Consider the following 6,903-nt stretch of genomic DNA (forward strand, 5'->3'; position numbering starts at 1 on the left):
CATCGGTTGGCGGGTGGTGAGCAATTGCATTGTGCATCACTTATTTTGTATATTCTATTATTATTATTATTATTATTTTGCCTTCCCTTTCTGTCCTATTAAACTGTCTTTATCTGAACCCACGAATTTTACTTTCTTTTTCCGATTCTCTCCCCCATCCTGCTGTGGGCAGGGGGGAGTGAGTGAACGGCTGTGTGGTGTTTAGCTGCCTGCCGGGTTAAACCACAACAGTGCTAAACCTGGTTGTGTAAATTGGTGTGATTTTTAATCATGGCACAGTATGATTTTATTTCTCTTTTTCCTTCTCCTTACATTCATTACAGTCTTCCTGCTGGCTTGCAATTATGTCCATCATCCAAAAAGTAAATTGCAGTTCCACTGACGTATGTCCTCTTCAGTCATTTATGGATCGTCTAATTAAAGCAGGAGAGCAGTAATAACGGATGGGGAAAGTTATATAAGCCTTCTGTCTATTAGTATTGGCTTCAAAGAAGCCTGTGCTGAACTTTATGCTTTCTAGTCACTGGAATTGTTTTTAATTAGTTTATTTCAGAGGAGTTCAATAATTACAGATAACAGGTCTTTAAATGTTGACAAGTGCATTCATAATCAGAGAATATTAAAATGAGTAAAATGGGGGAGGAGCGGAGGCATGAGAGAGAGGTAAGCTTGAGCAGCTTCAGACAGAGAAACTTACATGTTGTCTCCTCTAAGGCTTATTCCCACCACCCTACAAGCACCACACTCCTAAGGGTTATTTGTATTCTAGTCTGTTGGGCTGAGCTACTTATAAAAACAACTGTCCTTCATCACTCAAGAGTCACTTTGATAAAATGCTTTGTAAAAAGGAAGAATTCAGTGTTATAACAAATAAAGCATTCTAAGCTGGATAAATAAGCATTTTAAAATAGTTTAATGTACTTTTTTTTTTTTTAAATAAGGCTCTTTAATATGATGTAATATACCCTGACAGAGGTCAATGTCACTGAAATTATATCTTCTATTAACCTCCACAAGCCTTAGGGACAGAGCAGCATTCGGAAGGTGATGACTTTGTCTTTACATAACATTGCCTCCTTCTAGCATGAGCAAAGATCTGTGTAAAGAAAGCATATGTCTCATTGCAGTGTTTGCTTTCTGATCATAATCTTTGAAAGGGTAAAATTGCAATTCCTGCAATTTTTTTTTCTTCTGCTTCAGTTGGTGCTGATATCTTTCTACTCACGTGAGAATGAGTTCTCCACGATGATTCATCTGCAGTAAGTTCTGTCCTTTAGGCCATTGGCTGTATCTCCAGCAGACTGACCTAGACAGCATCGGACATCAGCAGATCTGAAGTCAATTAGGAAAAATATAGTAGACTATGAATGTGGTTGCATGTATACGACTTCTGGATTAACCTCATGATATAATCCAAATGTTTCATCTATCTAAAAATCAGTGCACTGAACTGGCCTGATAGGATCTTAGATCAGTGGATAGGCTGAGCTCTGTAAGAGGTGGATCTCTTTGTGTCTCTCACTGAGTACTATCAAAGTTCCCATAGCCTGCTAAATTAAATCACATGTTCTAAGGTCACTGTGTCTCAAAGATGGAATCAAGGAAGGTACAATAATATGTAAAGTTGTTTAAATTATATGGTGTAAGGTATATGCATCTGGCTAAGAGCCATTTTAGAACACTATTCCTCTTATGTTTCCCTATACTACATATGCCTTGGTGTCAAGTGCCTTTTTTCACTAGAATTAATACTATTTTAATAAAAAATGGGCAACACATAAGCTGAAAGAACAATTGAGAATACCAAAATTTAAAGAAATACCTCATTTAGTTTAAGGTTAATTTTTTTTAAATTTCTAGTTATAGAAGCATATTATCTCATACAATCTTAGAACATTTTGAAAAAGTTTCAGCAAGTCAGTGTATTGAATTAGTCATCCCTTTTAACCAATACTTCCTCTTTCCCCTTCCCTACCTATGCCCTCTCCCATCTTGCCAGTTCTCTTGTGAAGGCATGTCGGAAGGAGCACAAGCATACATTAGCGTAGCAATGTCAGTAGTTTATGAAAACTTGGATTTGGAATGGGAAAGAACAGTGTATTGTGGCAGCTAGATTTCATCTGGATCTCGCTCAACCTTGAGTCAGGACAGAAATGAAGCTGTCAGAAAAGTCTTGCAGTTGGGATTCCAGGACTTCTGTGAACTAAGTTAAAAGTCGAATAAGTAGATATAAGTTTGTGTTTCTCTCCGCAACCTACTCAAAAAAGCATATGTTACTAGAAATGCTAAAAAAACAGTCACAGTAAATTGCTGAGGTTTGATTGCATCCTCTAACTTTACCCAAATAATTTCCTGTTCCTGCAGGATTAGGGAGAAAAAAAAAAAAAAAAGATTGCATTAATTTCATACTAGAGTCTACGAGTCTACAGTCTGGTTAGTGTTTCAAATGTTATTAGGGCAGCAGGTTCCCATAGAAAATAGAAATTGAATTGCTGCTTGCATCAATCAACATGCCTAGGTTAAATCTCAAAGCACTATGTAGGATTTTTCTCTTACATTGCTTTTTTGTGTACTGTTCTTTACTTGTACTAGTCTCTCCATTGAGATGAAGCGCATGAGACTCATGAAGCTGCCCAACCTTTTCATGAAGCTGCCTGACCTTCCTGTTTTCTGCTCCCGTCTGTTTCTTTTCTGGTCAAAACTGGTCTGAGCTCTGCACAGTTCAGCCTTCTGCTGTGTGAAGCTCAGCCTGATTTTTATGAACAACGGGCAATGCAATTCTGGATATCTGCTGTAACCTTATCAGAGCTCATAATAGCTATGGTGCTGAGAGCATCGTAATCCTGTTAGAAAACGATGATAAAAGGTAGCAGAGTTTCTGACTGAATGTAATACATGTGGTTTTTTAGGTGTTTCTTTTTTCATAGAGATAAAATAAGGCCACCTGAGGACTATATCAGGGAAAATATAACCTTCCTAGCTCAAAACATATTTTAAATGACATTTTGATTATTTGGTTCTTCAGTGCTATTTTTCACATATGTGACCAAGCACAGCAGGGAAAACTATAAACATAGAAAAGAAGAAGGAGGAAAAAAACCCCACCACCTGTCTGTTATTTTTCATTTTCTGAGGAAAAAAAGAAAAATTTTAAATGAGCAAATATGTTCCTTGTGTGGTCTGTGACCCACATCACTGATTCAGTTGGGTTAAGCAAGTGCCCAGAAGTCATCTATCTGTGAGGCTGGTAATGGTCAACACAGACTAAGTTCCAGTTTGGCTTTAGGAAATTCTTCTGATAGATGACCGTATTCACATCTGAAGTAAAATCAAACATCTGATCACTTGTGGCCATTGAAAGTTAGCGTGGGGTTTTTGGGGGTTTTGTTTTGTTTTCAAGAGAGATGTGTTTATCTGTGTGCCTCTTGCACCTTCAAACATGGTGATTAATTCCAGGCCACTTAATGAGTCTACAATTTCAGTAGTTTTCATGGTCAGCCTAAAATCTGAGGCCTATGTTGTTTATTATCAAAATACCTTATTTTGAAAGGAAATACCAATTTACAGTCAGAATGGCATGGTTTTATTTAATTTTTCACTATTCCAAAAGGTCTGGTGAAACCGCTTTTCAGAGGTCAAGTGCGCTGTTAAACAAGTGCCTGCTTGATGGTGTGAGATCATATGATGGCCTCTTGCTATTTCCTAGCAGGACTGTGATTAGTGAAGGAATTTTCATGGTTATTTATGGCAGTTCTTGTAAGCGTAGTAGCCAGTCTTACTAAGCTAGGCTTTGAGAGTCTGCAGCACACAGGTATTTGGGGAAACTTTCTAATGAAGGTCAAGGAGACCTAAGAAAAATTAACTTTTTTTTTTTTTTACCCCCAGTGGCTTAAGTGCTAGAGGCTGTAATGTATCTGATACTTAATAGCTCTCATAAAACAGAGCCATCAGGTAGCTTTGGACTCAGAAGATTGTAATAAAATATATGTAAGTGTGTTTCAACTCTTTAGAGCTGTTTGCAAAGCTCCGCCAGTAAGCATATTGCTACAGCCAGTTAGAAAGTAATTTTTTTAAGTGCCTTCTTGATGTCAGAAGTCTTTAAGGAGCTTTAGTGGTTACTGAGATTTTGTAGCTAGGGGAAAAATTACATAAAACATTGTTTTCTTGGGCTGATAAAATACTATTTGTAAGTAGACCAAAATGGAGACATTAACCCATACCGAGCTGGGGATAGCAGTACTCCCATGCAGTTTGCTCTTACCAAACCACTCCCCCTCAGAAGAGGCCAAAAATGAAAGCAGCAGTGGGGTCCTGGGTTTTGAAACACTGCTGAGTGGTAGGTGCAGAGTCTGTTCTTTACACAGAAATTTAACCATCGTGAGAACAGAGTCTGGCTGTAAACATCTTTACTATTCTCTGTATTCCAAGAGTTTTAACGTATATTTAATGGTGCACTCTGTAACTCTGTTGCTAGGTGATTGACAGAGACAACAACCAAAAGTCATGCTACATTATGGCTTTTTCACTTATTTTTAAGTAATTCCTGAAGGAACTGGGCTGTACTTTAACGGTGTAGTCACTGGTTTGATTACCTTAGAGTTGTTTTATGAAGAGCAGATAAAAGCAGACCACAAAAGATCATAATGACTCTAATGAATTTGCACACGACTGGTAATGGACTGAAGAAAGGTTTCTCTTAAAACTAGCAGTGTGGTTCCTGGCCTCTTGGTCCTGCTCCCCGAGAGGATCTTGTGCAGGCAGTACTTTCCACAGGCACACTTGGGAGCAGAGAGCCTGACTCCAGCCAGACTGGAATGTAACCCAGGGTACTGAAATTATAGATTTAATAAAGACACTGGTTTTGTAATACATTGCCATTTCCCTCACAATATATCTCAACCAACTCCTCAGTGATCTGCAGGTAGTAATTACTTGTGTCTCTCCCACCCACTGGAGATAATGACTTACCATGTTTGTTACTAGCACCCCTTTATGCTCTGGTAGTGCCAATCACCATTCTGTTTCAAGTGCTCTAATTATCATGGTTGCATTAACTCATGTTCTGCATTTAGCTCGAAATTACTCCTGGTTTGTATGTGAAGTAGCAAAATGTGCTTGGATGCATTTCTAGCTTCTACTACAGATATTGGTTGGCTAATGCAAGGTTTCTAGTAACCTTAGCTGTTAAATGCTGGTTAATTTCCTGTTTGGATCCCTTCAGGTTTATTTGTTTCAACATAGATGGACTTGTGGAATTATTGTACTATTTTGCTCATTGATGTCCTTTTTCACAAGGGGTAGTTGTCCTATGTTACATGCAACAAATAAGAGAATCTTATTGTTAGGGAAAAGTAATCTGTGAATTTTAGCAATTCTAACTATGGTTTTCAACAGACCTTAACATGTGCCTTTTATAAAAATTGACACCTCTCATGGAAAAAAATGATGCTATCCGTACACTGTGTCAACATAGTTGTTTCACTAGTCCCTTCTGTTCTTAGCTGTGACTTGGTTTCTGGGTTGCACTTGACCTCTGAAAAGCGGTTTCACCAGACCTTTTGGAATAGTGAAAAATTAAATAAAACCATGCCATTCTGACTGTAAATTGGTATTTCCTTTCAAAATAAGGTATTTTGATAATAAACAACATAGGCCTCAGATTTTAGGCTGACCATGAAAACTACTGAAATTGTAGACTCATTAAGTGGCCTGGAATTAATCACCATGTTTGAAGGTGCAAGAGGCACACAGATAAACACATCTCTCTTGAAAACAAAACACAGCCTATGCTGTGTTTTCAGATGTACTACATATGCATTCCAGCCTCCTTGGTTTTACTGTCAGTAACTGTGTCTTCCTGAGAGCAGCTTTGCTATGCCACTGTTTCCTGCCTGTAACCAGTGATTTTAGCAGACATAGAAGTTGTTCTGTTTGGTTTCTTCTTCATAATGGTAGTTTGAAACTTCTAATGCTTCTTGCTTGGATTTTAGCATTTATGTGTTTTTTTAAGGTTATTTTGGAGCAAGACAAACGTGTCAAGTAGCTGAAGTCACCATGGCAGTAGAAACTGCACTTTGAGAAACACTTTTGTAAGGTAAGTAGTATTTAGTGAAATTCTGCTGATACAAAGATGGGCATGGATGTTATCAGTAATTAATAAATTCAGTGCTATAAATAATGCTTGGTTTGCTGATCACAAACACTGTATCATCACTCTTTAACTCCAACCAACAATACACCTTTAAACAATCTATTATTTTGCTTTTTTGTGGTCATGAAGGAATATGCAAATGTAGACACAATTTGAAATTCTGATTTGATTAACAAGCATTGTTATGTAGACTGGAATTAATTAAACACTACATTAACTTTGTGCACACCCTGTGTCTTCAAACTGCTGATTACTCCTTTGACGCTTATAATACGAAGAACTGGCATTCAAATATATATAAAGAGTCCTGATAATCTCAGATGGTGACCTCCAATTTAGGCTGCCAGTTAAAACCCATTCTGGTTCACCTGTTCAGCGACCTGGGAGCTCCTCTGGGCATATGAGGCAAGGGGAAGGAGCTGGTGAGGAAGGTGTGCTCTCCAACAAATGAAGCTGGAATTTTAGTTGTTTCAGACACGGATCTATTGTCTGCGGGAAATTAAGTGCCTCTGCTATGGTCCTGGCACAGATTCGTGAGGTATGGAAAGCAACAAATACATTGCTCAAACTTTTGAGATCCATGTGGTAAAAACCACTACACAGGTATTCTAAGACATAGATCTGTCAGATGAACATACATCTCAATGCTGCTTTCTGTGTAACCGCTTGTTTACATTTAAATGAAGAAGGAAAATGTGTTGCTTGTTCAGAAATGTTGTTTATGTCTTGTGCAGTTAGAATATCAATATTGT

Source organism: Pygoscelis adeliae, unplaced genomic scaffold (assembly GCF_000699105.1).
Source record: "Pygoscelis adeliae isolate BGI_AS28 unplaced genomic scaffold, ASM69910v1 Scaffold192, whole genome shotgun sequence".
Taxonomy (NCBI): domain Eukaryota; kingdom Metazoa; phylum Chordata; class Aves; order Sphenisciformes; family Spheniscidae; genus Pygoscelis; species Pygoscelis adeliae.